This window comes from Schistocerca piceifrons, chromosome X (assembly GCF_021461385.2).
Source record: "Schistocerca piceifrons isolate TAMUIC-IGC-003096 chromosome X, iqSchPice1.1, whole genome shotgun sequence".
In the NCBI taxonomy this organism is placed as follows: Eukaryota; Metazoa; Arthropoda; class Insecta; order Orthoptera; family Acrididae; genus Schistocerca; species Schistocerca piceifrons.
Genome location: NC_060149.1, coordinates 538,759,854 through 538,778,894, shown reverse-complemented (window position 1 = coordinate 538,778,894; position 19,041 = coordinate 538,759,854).

Sequence of the window (19,041 nt, the reverse complement as noted above, 5' to 3'; positions counted from 1 at the left end):
AGCTCGTGCACTGAATATAACGCCACACTCGAACTCACTTATACTTGGTAACTTCCCATTGCTGCAGCAGCAACCGCTCTAGCATCTGCGCCAGACGCTTGTTGTCTTATATAGGTGTTGCGGACTTCAGTGCCGTATTCTGCCTGCTTACATATCTTTGTATTTGAATACACATGGCCATACCAGTTTCTTTTTGCTGCTTTAGTGTAATTTAAGTTTTATGCAGACTCCTTGGTAGTGCCAAACGCAAATTTCCAGATGTTATGAGGCACTGATGGGTTATTAAAGCATAAAGTGAAGATTGACTTTAATACTAGAGTATTATGCTGGAATAATGAAGGTACTAAGTATGATACAGCTTTTTAGGTAAACTGCACAGTCGGTAATATTGACTTTGTTAATAGTTGCTACTGCTCAAATATTGAGTAATGAGGAAGCAGCAGGTAATCTTGATGAACTAAATGAGCAAATAAGGATCAAAGTTCAAGAATCTTATCAACTAACAGAACAACAATAATACGATTTATGTATGATTATATTGAAATGCAGGGTTGTATTTTCTGATAAGCCAGGAGTGACTGGTTAATACATTTGTCAATTTAAGTGAAAAAATAATGAAACATTCTTTTACAACTTACATCAAGTTCCAATAAGTTCAAGACCAATCATAAGCAAAATGGTAGAAAATAAAGTAATAGAAATAAGTGTACGCATTTATAATAACCATATACTAGTCGTTAAGAAAGCCACAGGAGTGACACGCTTGGTCTTAGATGCAAGGACGTTAAACACAAAAATAGAAACACAGAGAGATAGACCTCTGTGTACTGATGTCTTGTTAGCCAAGTTTGAGCAAGGATAGTATTTTACCTTGATGGATCTGCCAACTGGATACTAACAAGTAAAGTTCTAGAGGATTCATGAAAATAAACTGCATTCCAGTTTCATGGGAAATGTTGTTAGTTCAGAGTCTTAGCCATTCGATTAAACATTTATGTATCGGAGTTGATACGAGCTCTGGATGAAGAGCTAGTTAAAGGGTTATTACAAGAATTACTCATTTATGTGGATGTTATATTTCTTCTATCCAAAACATGGGAAGTAACTGTACATTATTAACTAAAATGTTAGATAAGTTTCATGGAGAGGGCCTCAGAATCAAATTAGCAAAATCGCATTTTGAAAGAGAACAACTCAAATTTTTCGGACATTTGTGGGAATAGAGGGAATAAGACCAAACCCACTAGAGTGAGAGCCACATAGACTGTCCTGCACCAAAAAATGTAAAACAGTTGCGTTCGTTTCTGGGAATGGACGGATTTTATTGTCGCTACGTACGAGGTCAACCAATGAATGACCCCACGTAGTTGTCATTATTAAAACAAGAGACTAAATGGATGTGGGATGAAGGAGCATCAGAAGCATTTCATAACATTAAACAAAAGGAGGCCTGTAAGTTATCAATTGATGCTTCTGAGTATGGTATTGTGTGTAAACTATTTCAAAGTGAATGGAGTCCTTTGTTAGGGAGCCATAGAACAATAGCTTTTGCTAGCAAAAGTCTCAAAAAACATGAACTTAACTATAAAGCAACAGAGAAGGAGATTTTAACTATCATACGGAGGATACAAAAATTTCAAATGGTCATTTGTGGCTCAAAGATTATATTATACACAAATCACCACACCTTGCTGGTCGGTGTGGCCGAGCAGTTTGAGGCACTTCAGCCTGGAACCGCGTGACCGCAGGTTCGAATCCTGCCTAAGGCATGGATGTGTGAGATGTCCTTACGTTAATTAGGTTTTAGTAGTTCTAAGTTCTAGGGGACTGATGACCTCAGAGCCATTTGACCACCACACCTTAGCTTTCTTCGTGGAAAGCAGATTCTTACATATTAGGTTAATGTGATGGATATTATTCCTGCAGAAATAGCAAATAGACATTAATCACATAGTGTCAGAAAATATAGTACGAGATGCATTATCATGACTACCATTTAGCATGAGTGAAATAAAAGGAACTGGAGGACCAGGGGTTATTTTGTCCATTAATTTGTTGACATAAGGACATTGGCATTGTGAATATAACAAGATGTAAAAGCAGATGAATATTTAGAGAGAAGCGATAACTATGCAGAAAGACAACACTGCTACTAGAAGAGAAATCTACATGAACAAGACGCAGATGCGTTGTTTTGGAAGTAATGAGACAACAAAGCCGAGTGGAAGAAATTATATGGTTCATACATAAAGAATATGGACATTTCAGCATATGGAAATATATTAAACAAATGAGTAAATATCTTACAGAAAGGTAATAAAAGTAATAAGAACATTTAAGATGTGCCAAAAAGTTACAAAAGATAACATTCATGTATCATACAAGATGTAACCTATAATTACAAAGACTCTACATGATCTTACAACTGCAGATTTTTTTGGCCAGTTACCGAAAGGAAGAGTTCACAACAGACACTTTTAAAGAATTCTTACCATGGGAAGATGTTAAACATGTATGTGTCTCGAAATACCGTTCCGAATTGAATAAGTGTGAACTGTTTATGAAAGAGATAGGACAATTACATGCAACTTGGACTCAGATGATGCCAGAGTCCCAGGTGATCTTACAATAGTTGTTGCATATGTCTACAGGGTTATCCCCTGTTGAACTAGTAAATAAGAATTTTATTGATGATCCTCTGTTAAAACTATTTAATTTGCCAGCATTAAGGAAGATAGAATAGATGATTTATACAGGCTGGCAACACAAAAATGTGTCTCACAAAATTTAGTCCTGCGCATATTTCTGGCAGTAAATCAATGTCAAAGATTGGCAATCTGGCAACACTGTAATCACATGTTTGGTTACTATCTGTGTCAGCAAACAGCAATAGTTCTGTGCAGTTGGTGCAGTGAATAGCACTTTGGGCTGGCATGCAGGAGGATGAGGGTTCAATTCAGAGTCGAGGCATGCTTTTTTTTTTATTTGCCAATTTCATCTGCGAAATACTGTAATATACACCATTCCATAAGCCACACGTACCCGTCATTTACACTGTTTCCTAAGTGGTAATTGACATGACGTTTCCACGATTCCATCGATGATAATAATACAGATAATAACTATATAATAGTAATGTGTGAAGATACTTATTAAACAGCATGCACTGATCACACACAATTTTGAAAGGCATAATTAGTGGTTCCATGGTGATAATACATACAACATACAGATGGTAACCGAGTATGGAAATTATTTACAAAGCATGTGGCTAGCCCTGCTGGTGATGTAAGGCCTTAACGAAATGTAAAGGACATGAATGTGGCAAGCATAATAGTTTGTATTAATCGATGGATCATTGAAGGAGGGTACACAGAAAACCGATAAAGAATCTAGTAGATGCAGTAGTGCTAAACAATTTGCATCAATGACGTGCAAAAGGATTCTCTAAAAGCTGAGCAATGAAAACGATTGTACTTCAATTTCTGTGTTCATGGTACGAAAGGGCAAATGTTTTCTAGCAGATCCACTATAATCGCTCTATGACGATTAAGAAGTCAGCTGTCACACACAGTACATTTAGCAATTAAAATCGAACACATCCCAATCCAGAATCGAACCCTCGAACTTTTGTATGCCAAACCAAACCGCTGAACCAACTACACAGAACTACTGGTTTGTACTGCCATGCGATAGTTACCGTACATATGATTACAGTGTTGCCAGATTGCCAGTCTTTGACGACGATTTACTGACGGAAATATGCGCAGGACGAAATTTTGTGAGATACATTTTTGTATTGCTACTGTGTGAGGAATCACGCTGCGAAGTCAGAGTATGAGAATTTTTCTTCATCTTGCGTAAGGCACGATTAAGAGTAAAGGAACACAGTGAAATGACAAATTATTATTATTATCGTTAATTCCCCATTAAGGAGAGCGTTAAAACACAATCAGTATTCACAATGACAATATGGTACATAAATTGGTACATTTCAAATTCATGGCACTTTTTTCTGTCTCTTTCTTTTCTCTTCCCAAAAACCTCTCACAAATTCACTGTGTTTCTTCTTCCTCTCTTCTGTCCACTTCTTTCCTGATTTCTTCTCTTTCGGTGTTTCTTCGAATTTCTGTTTGTTGATTTTTTCTCTGTATTTTCCTCTGTTTGATATTTCTTCTGTGGAGATGTTTAGATTTTTGAGGCCTTCCATGGTTTCCTTTACCCAGTTAGTTTTCACCTTATTCGTCACCACTATGTTAAAAATCTTCTTGGTCAGCCTATTTTCATTCATCCTATGAATGTGCCCATAGAATTTTGCCCTGCTTTTTCTGATATTGTCTGTAATTGTCTCTGCCTGTTTGTACAATTCCTTTGTTGGTCTCTTTATCCAGATCCCCTGTCTCTGAACTGGCCCATAGATCTTTCTCAGAATTTTCCTCTCTTGCTTTTCCATTTCCTTGATTTTAGTTCTTCCTCTGATTACTGTTGTTTCTGAGGCATAACTCTTGTTTCTGAGGCATACAAGGCCTCAGGTAAGACTACTGTTTTGTAATGTCTTAATTTGGCATTGACGGAAATACACTCCTGGAAATTGAAATAAGAACACCGTGAATTCATTGTCCCAGGAAGGGGAAACTTTATTGACACATTCCTGGGGTCAGATACATCACATGATCACACTGACAGAACCACAGGCACATAGACACAGGCAACAGAGCATGCACAATGTCGGCACTAGTACAGTGTATATCCACCTTTCGCAGCAATGCAGGCTGCTATTCTCCCATGGAGACGATCGTAGAGATGCTGGATGTAGTCCTGTGGAACGGCTTGCCATGCCATTTCCACATGGCGCCTCAGTTGGACCAGCGTTCGTGCTGGACGTGCAGACCGCGTGAGACGACGCTTCATCCAGTCCCAAACATGCTCAATGGGGGACAGATCCGGAGATCTTGCTGGCCAGGGTAGTTGACTTACACCTTCTAGAGCACGTTGGGTGGCACGGGATACATGCGGACGTGCATTGTCCTGTTGGAACAGCAAGTTCCCTTGCCGGTCTAGGAATGGTAGAACGATGGGTTCGATGACGGTTTGGATGTACCGTGCACTATTCAGTGTCCCCTCGACGATCACCAATGGTGTACGGCCAGTGTAGGAGATCGCTCCCCACACCATGATGCCGGGTGTTGGCCCTGTGTGCCTCGGTCGTATGCAGTCCTGATTGTGGCGCTCACCTGCACGGCGCCAAACACGCATACGACCATCATTGGCACCAAGGCAGAAGCGACTCTCATCGCTGAAGACGGCGCGTCTCCATTCGTCCCTCCATTCACGCCTGTCGCGACACCACTGGAGGCGGGCTGCACGATGTTGGGGCGTGAGCGGAAGACGGCCTAACGGTGTGCGGGACCGTAGCCCAGCTTCATGGAGACGGTTGCGAATGGTCCTCGCCGATACCCCAGGAGCAACAGTGTCCCTAATTTGCTGGGAAGTGGCGGTGCGGTCCCCTACGTCACTGCGTAGGATCCTACGGTCTTGGCGTGCATCCGTGCGTCGCTGCGGTCCGGTCCCAGGTCGACGGGCACGTGCATCTTCCGCCGACCACTGGCGACAACATCGATGTACTGTGGAGACCTCACGCCCCACGTGTTGAGCAATTCGGCGGTACGTCCACCCGGCCTCCCGCATGCCCACTATACGCCCTCGCTCAAAGTCCGTCAACTGCACATACGGTTCACGTCCACGCTGTCGCGGCATGCTACCAGCGTTAAAGACTGCGATGGAGCTCCGTATGCCACGGCAAACTGGCTGACACTGACGGCGGCGGTGCACAAATGCTGCGCAGCTAGCGCCATTCGACGGCCAACACCGCGGTTCCTGGTGTGTCCGCTGTGCCGTGCGTGTGATCATTGCTTGTACAGCCCTCTCGCAGTGTCCGGAGCAAGTATGGTGGGTGTGACACACCGGTGTCAATGTGTTCTTTTTTCCATTTCCAGGAGTGTATTTCTTTTATTGTAATGGTTCCATGCAAGTCTGTATGCTTTTTGTAGTTTTGTAACACTTTCTTCATTGGCTGTTGAATTCATTCCTGTTTTCTGTATAATCTCTCCCAGGTATTTGAAACTTTCTACTTGTGTTCTCTTTCCGTACTTTATCAATGGGCTTCTGTCTGTAGATTTTGTGTTTACGTACTGGGTTTTTTCATATGATATTTGTAGTCCTGTTCTGTCTGCGATTTCATGCAGTATCTCTAGGGCTTCTCTGGCTTCTTTTCTGTCATTTGTAATGATGGCTATATCGTCGGCAAAGGCCAGACATTTTATGTTGACGGTTCTATTTTTCTCTCTCCCCATCTTTACCCCCATTGACTCCTTTGTCCCACGTCCTGATCATTTTCTCTAAAACAGCGTTAAATGAAATGGGTGACAGGCCATCTCCCTGTCTCACTCCTGTCCTGATTTCGAAAGATTCTGAGATCTCGCGCATGAACCTCACTTTTGACTTTGTATTTGTTAATGTTTCCTGCATTAGTTTTCTGGTCTTATTGTCTACCTTCATTTCCCCTAGTGTATTAAAAAGTGTTTCTCTGTCTATGGAACCGTAAGCCTTCTTGAAATCAACAAATGTTACTGTGGTGTTTCTGGACTTTCTCGTTGTTAATAATGTTCTCAGACACCAGATCTGCTCACTGCATGATCTTCCCTTCCTGAACCCTCCTTGGTATTCTCCGATCTGTGGATCTATCTGAGGTTCTAGGCGATTTAACAGAGCCTTAGATAGAATTTTGTATGCCACCGGCAGTAACGAAATTCCTCTATAGTTATTAGGGTCTGTTTTGTCTCCTTTCTTGTGAAGGGGGTGTATTAGGGCTGACTTCCATTCTTTTGGTATCTTTTCTGTTTCCCAGATGTTTTTGATTATACTATGAATTTTGGGTGTAATGTTTTCACGGTCTAATTTCCAGATTTCTGCAATCAGTCCATCTTCACCTGATGCTCTGTTATTTTTCAATGATTTTATTATTTTCACGATTTCTTCATATGTTGGGGGTTCGGAGTCCCAGTTGGGTTCTGGTTTTGTAAACTGTATTCTCTGTTTTGGTTTATCACAGTTAAGTAACGTGTCAAAGTATCTGGCTAATATTTCACAGTTTTTCTTCGGATTTGTCTCCAGTGTTCCATCTTGTCTTTTGAAGGAAAAGCTTGGTGGCTGATGTCCTGTCATATTTTCTCGGAATACTCTGTAAAAATTTCGTGTGTTGTTTCTGGTGAAGTCTTCTTCTATCTCCTTCAGCCTGCTGTTTTCGTGACCTCTTTTTTCTCTTCGGATCATTTTTGAAGTGTTTTTCTGTATCCTGTTGAAGTCCTCCCATTTTTCTTATGTTTTATGGCTGTTAAATTTTTTCCCGGCTTGTATTCTGTCTTCTATGGCCCTGTCGCATGTCATGTTCCACCATCAGTGTTTCCTTTTTCTCGGTGGCTGCCCCAATTTTATGTTCTTTTATTATTTCTGACAGTTCTGTCCAGTTGTTACTATTGATTTTCGTAATTTCTTGTATTATTTCCTTCTTGTTTATTTGTAGGTACTCTGGATCTGTTCTGAAAGGTCTGTTGGTTCTCTTGATTTGTCTATTGGGTATAAATTTTACTTTAATTTGGAGAAGGTGATGATCAGATTCGAAAACTCCTTTCCTTGTTCTTACGTTCATTATTTCTCTGGTGTTTTTTGTGGATATTGCTACGTGGTCTATCTGAAATTCTCCAGAGCATGGTTGGGGGATTTCCAAGTCACAAGTTTTCTGTGTGGTTTCTGGAATTGCGTTGACATGATTTTCAGATCAAAATTTCTGCAGAAGTTTATCAAGTTCTCTCCATTTTTGTTTGTTGTCATGTGGGCCGTGTGTTTCCCTGTCGTGTCTCGGAATTTTCTTTTCTTGCCTAACTGGGCTTTGAAGTCTCCTAGTAACCCTTTTATGTGATTCTTGGGGATTTTGCTGGTAGTTTCTTCCAGATCGTCCCAGAATTCCTCTATCATCTCTAGGTTCTTCTTGTTATAATTGTTTGTGGGGGCATGTCCATTGATTAATGTATAGGCTTTGTTTCCAGATCTTATCGTGAGTGTCGACATTTTTTCTGATTTTGAGGTGAAATCTATTAAGGAGTCCAGTATCGATTTATGTACTACAAAACCAGTTCCGAAGAGTTTGAGATTTCTTCCTGGGATGGTTATGGCTGGTTTCCCCTTATATATTATGTAATTTTCAGAATCAAAGTGGTTCTCATCTTCAAATCGTGTTTCCTGTATTGTCATAACTTTGATGTTGTATTTATCCATGGCGTTTGTTAATTGTTTCAGTTTACCTGGCCTCAGTAGTGTGTTGGTGTTGAGTGTTCCCATGTAAAATACTTTCTTCATCTTGAGGGTTTTTGAGAGGGTCCGATTCTTCTCTTCATGACATGCCTGATCCCCTGGAATCCGATGGTCAGGTCTATTACCCAGCCTTACTGACTGGGGCCCAGGGTAGTGGATTCTTTCCCGTTGTTCCGTCATGATTATTGGTTTGTGTTGAGGTATTGGTGGTGAAATCACGAAGGATATCACATAATTTCGACTGGAGTTTTGAGTTCCAGAAGATTAACTTACAGCCGAGCTCACAGAGCCAAGCGACGCTGACCAGAGTACCGGTGGCTGCCACGCAGACGTGTCTGGATTTTGGGGCTTCGCATGTAACCCTATGCAGGGGCCCTAACAGGGTGCTACCATCCTGAGCCAGATGGACCCAGGTTTTTTTTTTTTTACGAGGTGTTACTCCTCCCCCTCCTCCTTCCTCATCACTTGCGAGATGAGGCCCCGGGCTTGGGACTGGCAGTGGCAAATATACCTTTCTTTGATATAAACGATTCAGTATTAGTGAAAGAATTTTGGCGGAGTTATAATATAAATAAAAAGTTGAGTCAGTTTTTTTAAGGTATAGTAGACCTTTCAAACTAATAGGTAGACCCTATACCACATCTCACAGCAATGTTTCTGTCCTCAAACGGGAAAGAAAAAGGACTTTATGGCATTGATGCAGTAAAGAACTGTAGTCCTCAGGACACTCTGCCTTCTTTGCAGATTAAGCATAGTACATTTGCCAGGATAATTGCTTCTTTATTTCTGCTTTAGTTATCCATGAGAAAATTTCTTCGACTTCAACTATTCTGTTGTCTTTCAACCACAAACATCTCTTACTGTCTTATATTACAGTTGGTTATCTTACAAGAGATGATTAAGAAAACAGAAATTACCGTGCAGTTACCCTCAGGAAGATAAAGCAATGTATTAAGTTGCTATGGGATAACATAATGAACCATCATAAGCCTTTTTAAGATGGTGAAGATTTATTGGGAGTATTAAAATGAAGTACTTAAGCACATGCAGGATAATTGCAAATACATTTGTTTGTGCATTTGGCTGATAAATCTATTTTTCTTTATGTTTTATGTATAAAAAACTTCTATACATTTTTTCTTTTGTTTCTTTCATTCACGAAATGGTTGGTTTTATTATATCTTTAACAGGGGAGGCTATGTACAAGAATGGGTAATATACAGGGTGACAATTATTAAACTATATGAAAAGAAATGTAAATTAGTTACAACTACAGCGTGCACACATTTTATTCAACATGTAAACAGATATTCTGATTTAGATTATGACATTTCGTTATGCCTGCCATCATTGACGATGATGAGGTGCAGACGAACAGCAAAATTCTGCATGACCCACTGAAGTGTCAGAAAAGCGATGCTGTCGATGACCTCCTAAAGTGCTGTTTTCAGCTCAGCAATGGTTATTGCTGTACACTTTGTCTTTAATAAAGCCCCACAAAAACTAGTCACATATATTCAGATCCGGAGAATATGGCGGCCAATTGAGGCCCATGTCAGTAGCCTCTGGGTACGCAGAGCCAGAGTGTGATCCCCAAAGTTCTCCTCCAGGACATCAAACACTCTTCTGCTTCGATTCTGTCAAGCTCCGTCTTGCATGAGCCACATCTTATCGAAATTACGGGCTCTTTGGATAATGAAATCATCTTCCAAAACCTCCATGTACCTTTCGGTAATCACCGTGCCATCAAGGATTATTGCACCAATTGTTCTGTGTCTGGACATCACACACCACACAGTCACCTGTTGAGGGTGAAGAGACTTCTGAATCGCGAAAAGCACCAATTTTCCTTACTGACGAGCCCATCCAAATGTAAGTGGGCTTCGTCACTAAATCAAACCATGCATGTACATACTAATTCCCATCATGCCCCACAGCCAACCATGCAGTTTGAACGTCCTAACGCAAACCGTTAAGAAGCTATGATGATTTTATTTCAAATAGTTCAATAATTGTCATCCTGTACATAATTATGTAAGGAAATACTTATGACATAAGAGAATAGGTATTATAAATATGTGCAACTGTCTTCTTCTTCTTCCCTTCTTCTTCTTCTTGTTTTAACATTAAGCGTACATAAGCGAGCTAATCAGCCACATAGAATTGGTAGGAGAAAAGATTAATGTGTTGCACAGCTGAATGCTAGTGAGCCCAGGGCATGGGGCACACCATGGCCAGCCTGGCTAGTTGACTGGTTCTGTCACGGCGAGTTAAGGTACAGAGACAATGAAACTGTCGCTAGAAATGGGAATTTGGATGGCTGATGCTCGCATTGCCTGTGTGCAGATGATGCTCTAGGAAATGGCGGAGTGTCAGACAATCTTAAAGATAGCCAAGTTACAGCTCTGAGATTCGACCATAACTCACATCACAAATATTAATGCAAATCTGAATACATTTGCTATCTGAGAAAAATGAGATACATCCAGTGACACAACAATGTTTCAATATCTTTAAAACTACAGAAGCTAATATTTCACAGCGAATAAACATTTTCACAATGACCCCATGAATTAACAACTTTTAATTGCTTCATGCAATTTCAACAAAAGTTACCTCAGCTTGACGGCATTGCACCATAACTACCATACCTGAAAGCTACGTATCTGTATCTATATCTATATAATTTATTGATTTACAATGTCTCATACATATTTCTCTTTATGCAAATATTTGTCTGAACATCGTATTCTCCATATTTATACGGCAAATGAATCCTGCATGAATACCTCTTATTTCGTCATACTTGTGTTTTAATTTAATGAATATTTTACTATTTTGCCAGTAACTTTATTTAAATGTTGATTGCAAGTGCTATTGTAGGCGCCCCGGTGGTCCCGGTCGCCTACGGTGGACTGGAGGCCGAGCGGTGACCTCTCCAGTTGTCAGGATGCTAGGAAATGACTATGAACGCGTCAGAAACGCCAAAGTAACGTTATTAATTCATGACAATATTCCACGTTTCCAACTCTCTACTATTCCGTGACACTACACTATTAAAAAACTGGGCTAATTTGAAAGTGGTCAATCGCGTGTGTTAGCAGACACTCTTGACAAGCAGGCCTAAATAGTTGTTTAAAATATATTTAACGACAATTCATTGTCATGTAACATGAGCACACTGGTGCAAGAATGCTGGATTATTGTTTTATGAACCTGCTATTACATATATTTATTGTAAATAGTCTGAATGTAACTAGACGTTTATTTTATTTAAGTAAATGTTATAATATATTAATTTAGTGCAGGAAATTGGTCAAACGAGTCAAATCATGTCTGTAGAACTTGAGAATAATGTATTTTTGGTGGGGGATGGCCTTCAGCCAATGAGAGTTGGACAGAGGCGGAACACTGCTGGAGACTAGGACTTTTCGAGTGAAGAGCTCAAGGTAGCAATACTGGACACTATGTCAACTTCTTGAAGTAGGCAGACCTGCCTTAGGTAAGGTGGATGATTAAGTGGTATAGGTGATTGACTATGGGCAGTGAGTGGCCCCTATCATACTTTAATTACTCAAGGGACTTTGTATTCCGAGAGGTCTGGATGTGCTCCAGGGTAGGACTCTAACTTATTCAACCTGATTTACGGAACTGGAAACAGACAGAGTATGAGTTACTATTCTTTGTGTTGCGTGTGTTAATTTGTGAATCATCATGTTGAATATTTTGAGCTGTTGAATCTTTCATGTATTGTGATCATGAAATTTATTTTTCGCGAGTGTTTGACGACATTTTAGTTTGGGGGTATGCTACCATTCTCGTATTGCTCTCAACGTAACTTTACTGCATTTTATAAGGGTATTTCCAGTCTGTATTTTAACTGAATATCGTATGGCCATTTCCCGTTTACTTCAGATGTCCTTTCTTGAGTAAAAATTATTCAACATAGTTCTCTGTCGACTTCGTTAGTTACAGTCGTTAGAATAGCACCATTTTTATTAAATTACTCGCTTATCTCTTATTTTATATTCCTGAATATTTTATCAACTCGCAATTCTAGCCAATGCATAGACTATTTGATTGCAGGATTATAGCTATAGGTTATTATTTGCCGAGAATTAGCTGCAGGGCATGAAAGCAGACGTGCACGGCTCGACCCTATGACTACATCGAGCTATTCTTTTTAGGTAGAGGCATGCAGAGTCCCAGTACCTATGGTACGAATAAACACGGGTAAAGACGCAAGTGGTTTGTTCATATGGAGTGCTATTTGGAAGATCAACTACACTAAGCAATAACAGTTAGGTAGCATCACAAGTGACATTGGCGTTTAGACGCACAACAAAAACAACAACAACAACAACAACAACAACAACAACTCAATGACGAGCGACTACCCGATCTCTACTGGCTATCCACAGGGCTGTTTTGACCAATATGTGGAGTGTGAGTGGAACCGTGGCAAAGCTGTTCTGTAGGCCATGTCATCCTCCGGCATTGCTACTCATCTGGAAGAGAACCTTGTGGTGGGGCTTGTGACGGAAATCTGTCTTTGGGGGTCTATCATGTTTTCTTCTTCGTCGATCTTGACGCTCTTATTCTTGTTCTTTATTTCCTTTCTCTCGATTTGTCACTTGCAGAGTTGTCATGAGTTACATTGAGATTGTAAATAAGAATTCTAGTTCGCTGATGTTATAAAAGTTTATGAGAAGCGTTAAAATACAGAAGAATTACCTGTATTGAAAATGTCGTTATGTGATTTCCTGGCTACTTGAGAGAGAATATGAACTCCCTTACAGCCCTTGACCTGCAGCATTTGGAACGATGTCCGACAGAATAATTGCATAGCAGCACCACTCTATCAAGAATCGGCGAAAAGGCAACGGTACGAATATATTCGTGGTATTGACATTTCCACTACCATCAAGGTGACAGGTTGTCGCAAGGAATAGGTACCCTCATTAACCCTAGCATTATCATAGGTCCCACTAACTTAATATTTATATGTTGTATCCACAACCTTTGATATATTAACCTGAAACTGAAGCTAATTGCTTATTACTGTATTTGCAATTGAAGCATTATAGAATTTGTTAATTAAAATTCATTTATTTGAGCCGGCCGAAGTGGCCGTGCGGTTAAAGGCGCTGCAGTCTGGAACCGCAAGACCGCTACGGTCGCAGGTTCGAATCCTGCTTCGGGCATGGATGTTTGTGATGTCCTTAGGTTAGTTAGGTTTAACTAGTTCTAAGTTCTAGGGGACTAATGACCTCAGCAGTTCAGTCCCATAGTGCTCAGAGCCATTTGAACCATTTTACATTTATTTGATTTTATGCTCGGTGGGCAGTGTACGCTCATCCGTCTTTGCATATACTGACCTTCAGACGCAGAGGCCTTCAGTTTCTCTCATCTACAGCTACGTGATTACTCTGCTATGCACAATAAAGTGCTTGGTAGAGGGTTCAATGAACCACCTTCATGCTGTCTGTCTACCGTTCCACTCTCGACCGGCACGCGGGAAAAACGAGCACTTAAATTTTTACGTGCGAGCCCTGATTTCTCTTATTTTATCGTGATGATCATTTATCCCTATGTAGGTGGGTGCCAACAGAATGTTTTCGCAATCGGAGTAGAAAACTGGTGATTGATATTTCATGAGAAGATGCAGTCGCAACGAAAAACGCCTTTGTTTTAATGATTGCCACTCCAATTCACGTATCATGCCTGTGACACTATCTCCCCTATTTCGCGATAATACAAAACGAGCTGCCGTCCTTTGTACTTTTTCGATATCTGTCAGTCCCACCTGATGCGGATCCAAGACCGCACAGCAGTACTCCAGAATAGGGCGGACAAGCGTAGTGTAAGCAGTCTCTTTGGTAGACCTGTTGAACCTTCTAAGTGTTCTGCCAATGAATCGCAGTCTTTGGTTTGCTCTACCCACAGTATTATCTATGTGATCGTTCCAATATTTGTAATTGTAATCCCTAAGTATTTAGATAAATTCATAGCCCTTAGATTTGTGTGACTTATCACGTAATCGAAATTTAGCTGATTTCTATTAGTACTCATGTGAATAACTTCGCACTTTTCTTTTTTCAGGGTCAATTGCCACTTTTCGCACCATACAGATATCTTATCTAAATCATATTGCAAGTCGTGTTGATTATCTGATGACTTTACAAGATTGTAAATGACAGCATCATCCGCAAACAATCTAAGACGGCTACTCAGATTGTCTCCTATGTCGTTAATATAGATCAGGAACAATAGAGGGCCTATAACGCTTCGTTGGGGAACGCCAGATATTGCTTATGTTTTACTTGAAAACTTTCCGTCTATTATTACGAGCTGTGACCTGTCTGACAGGAAATTACGAATCCAGTCGGACAACTGAGGTGATACTCCGTAGGCACGCAGTTTGGTTAGATGACGCTTGTGAGGAACGGTGTCGAAAGCCTTCTAGAAATCTAAAAATATGGAATCAATTTGACATCCCCTGTCGATAGCACTCATTACTTCATGAGTATATAGACCTAGTTGTGTTTCACAAGAATGATATTTTCTGAATCTGTGCTGACTATATGTCAATAAATCGTTTTCTTCGAGGTACTTCATAATGTTCGAATACAGTATATGTTCTAAAACCCTACTGCAAATCGACGTTAGTGATATAGGCCTCTAATTCAGCGGATTACTCCTACTTCCCTCTTTGGGTATTGGTGTAACTTGAGCAATTTTCCAGTCTTTAGGTACGAATCCTTCTGTGAGCTTGTGGTTATAGATAATTGCTAAATATGGAGCTATTTTATCAGCATACTCTGAGAGGAACCTGACTGGTATACAATCTGGACCGGAGGCCTTGCCTTCATTAAGTGATTTAAGCTGCTTTGGTACACCGAGGATATCTATTTCTATGCTTCTCATCTTGGCAGTTGTTCTTGATTGGAATTCAGGAATATTTACTTCGTCTTCTTTGGTGAAGGAGTTTCGGAAAACCGTGTTTAATATCGCTGCTTTAGTGGCACTGTCATCAGTGACTTCACCGTTGTTATCGCGCAGTGAAGGTATTGATTGTATCTTGCCACTGGTGTGCTTTATGTATGACCAGAATCTCTTTGGGTTTTCTGCCAGATTTCCAGACAGAATTTCGTTGTGGAAATGATTAAAAGCATTTCACATTGAAGTACGCGCCATATTTCGAACTTCTGTAAAACTTTGCCAATTTTGGGAATTTCGCGTTCTTTTAAATTTGGCATGCTTTTCTCGTTGCTTCTGCAACAACGATCTGACCCGTTTTGTGTACCATGGGTGATCATTACCATCACTTATTAATTAATGTGGTATATATCTCTCAATTCCAGTTGATACTATCTCTTTGAAAACATTCCTCAACTTTTCTACACTTACATTATCAGATCGGAAAGAATGAAGACTGTCTCTTAAAAAGGCGTTAATAGCTTTTTTTATCAGCTTTTTTTTAAATAGATATACTTTGCGTTTCTTTTTGATGGTTCTAGGTGTTACGGTATTCAGCCTAGCAGCAACTGCCTTGTTTGTGGTCGCTAATCCCTGTATTCGTCACAACATTCACTATTAGTCCAGGATTATTTGTTGCTAAAAGGTCAAGTATGCTTTCGCAAGCATTTACGCTTCGAGTGGGCTTATGAACTAATTGTTCAAAATAATTTTCTGAGAAAACATTCAGTACAATTTCGGATGATGTTTTATGCCTGCCGCCTGTTTTAAATGTATAATTTTTGCAGCATATCGAGGGTAGATTGATGTCACTACCGACTATAATTGTATGAGCTGGGTACTTATTTGAAATGAGACTCAAGTTTTCTTTGAACTGTTCAGCAACTATGTCTTCTGAGTCGGGGGGTCGGTAAAACGATCCAATTAATAGTTTAGTCCGATTTTCAGGTATAACCTCTACCCATACAATTTCACATGAACTATCTACTTCAATTTCGCTACAAGGCGTTAGATCATTTGAAAAAATTTCGGCTGAACTTATTTCCGGCTTTGGCCAGCTACAACTATTTGAGCTTCAGTGCTTTCTATTAGGGCTTGGAGCTCTGGTACTTTCCCAACACAGCTACGACAATTTAAAACTACAATACCAATCGTTTCTACAACTACCTTAGGCTAGGCGCAAATTGAGACGCGTATAACACGTGTGACGTGACACGACACTACAGCGCGACACGTACGTGCCGCACGAGTCGCGCGGGTGCAGCGCATATTGCGACGCGTACACCATACTAATAGCTCGCGCCAACTGGCGACACTGCGCTGACAACCGAAGCGCGCGCAACCTGTAACCTTTTTCAAACGATTTTACAGACACTATTCACTGAAAATATATGATTTTTTCCTTACTTGTAGCGTTATATGTCAGCTTCGTGGCGAAATGCTCATCACCTCGCTAATGACCGTTCTTATTGTGATGTACACATTTTAAATGGTTCAAATGGCTCTGAGCACTATGGGACTCAACTGCTGAGGTCATTAGTCCCCTAGAACTTAGAACTAGTTAAACCTAACTAACCTAAGGACATCACAAACATCCATGCCCGAGGCAGGATTCGAACCTGCGACCGCAGCGGTCTTGCGGTTCCAGACTGCAGCGCCTTTAACCGCACGGCCACTTCGGCCGGCTACACATTTTAGTAAGACACTACGCAAAACTCAAAAAGTTTGCAACGAAAATTATGGGTGTGATTTTGCGTTTGGTGCGTATTACACCATATGTTGCTGTGTATGAAATTTAGCTAACATGATGAATTTTTGTTTAGACTTGGGAGGAGGTCTCTATCTGCCTCCGATCTCGAGAAAATGGATCCCATGTAGCGCGCTCACTTCCGATCTCACGCCCGCGAGAATGAAATACTCGCAACATCTCTCATATCTCCTAAACCGCTCGAGACATTGAAACGAAAGTTTGGCGAATGATAGCACACAAGGAGGAGAGTGTTTTGCCAATTCTTAAACACACGGAACTTTCTTATCTATGGCGATATATCAGTACTTATACTTTCCTTCTTATTTATTTCACTCCAGTGACAGCTAGCGAAACAGGAGTTTCCTAGTATGAAAGTAAACACGGAATTTCTTCTTTTTTGTTTCTGCAAACGGACACTATGAGGTTTTTCGTAAGCTATTGAGGTGTGTGATTGCCAATTACTTGTTTAATAAGGCACTCCGTTTCGGAATTCTGTTTCAATAGCTGCTATGAGATGAGTTTGGAAAATTACACTGTGACAAAGGAAGTACAATTAAACCAGTCACCAAGGGAATGCCAATTACTTTTTTAGTAAGGCACTCGGTTTCGGAATTCTGTCTCAATAGCTGCTGTGAGGTGCGCTTCGCAAATTACACTGTGACAAAGGAAGTACAATTAAACCAGTCACCTAGGGAAATGTGGCCGTTACTCACAAACGGTGATGCTTCTTCGAATGAAAAAAGGTTAACAACTCACACAAAAATAGATTGCCAATTCTCTTGGAATTTTGGTGGAATCCCCGTATCCCACCGTATTTTTAACACTGAGCGACTGGACTGGAAACTTACCAAAGGATTTTATTCCTTCTCTTGATCTGAGCAGTATTAAAATAATGACGAGCGTTCCTTCAGGCGGAATGATAGGCAAATGCCAGATACTGGTTACTCACCTACGGCTTGTCAAACTGACAATGTGTGATCGTGAATAAAATAGTTGTTATTGAGAAAAATAAACAATTGATCTGTTGCACAACACAATGGTCAGTGTATTGTTAGCAGCGGAGGATAATTCGCACGACAGGAATCCACACGCTAGCTATGTGTGCCTTGTGAGTTCGAAAAACATTGTCGTGAAAGTAATCTGCCTTTGTCAGCAGTACATTTCAACAAAATAAATATATCTAATCATAATACTCTTTTAGGATATTCCTACTTTCGTAATAATACCGACCATTTTCTTCATATGTGTAGCTTGTTGTATAATTAGTTTATTAAAGCTGATAATGTGCATGCAACAATTGAAATGCTTTTTCTTTTCACGGCGAACCAATTAAAACATTGTTATTTGTGACAGCTTTTCGACTGTTTCTAGCTTGCAGTGGAAATGTGATGTTCACATGCATGTAGTACAGTGTGTCGTATTACATTATTATATCCATATCAGAGTAATCACAGTGAGACTTCTATACTTCAGATCTTGGACGCTTTTTATGGTTCAAATGGCTCTGAGCACTATGGGACTAAACATCTGAGGTCATCAGTCCCCTAGAACTTAGAACTACTTAAACCTAACTAACCTAAGGACATCACACACACATCCATGCCCGAGGCAGGATTCGAACCTGCGACCGTAGCGGTTGCGCGATTCCAGACTGAAGTGCCTAGAACCGCTCGGCCACAACGGCCGGCGGACGCTTTTTACCAGGCGCACAAAGGGATCACACCTGTGGAGATTATCTCTTTCTAATTTTTGTAACAGATCGTACAGATACGCCAGCATTCTAGGCAGCAAGAAGATAACCTTTTTTTTTTCCTTTCCTGCCTTGATTCTTAATCACATGATTTCGTAATATTCCTTGCTTCCATATTCACTACCCTCTGTCACTTCTTGCGATCTGAAAACATCGCGGAGGCATATGATACAATTCCAACGGCCAGTGTCTC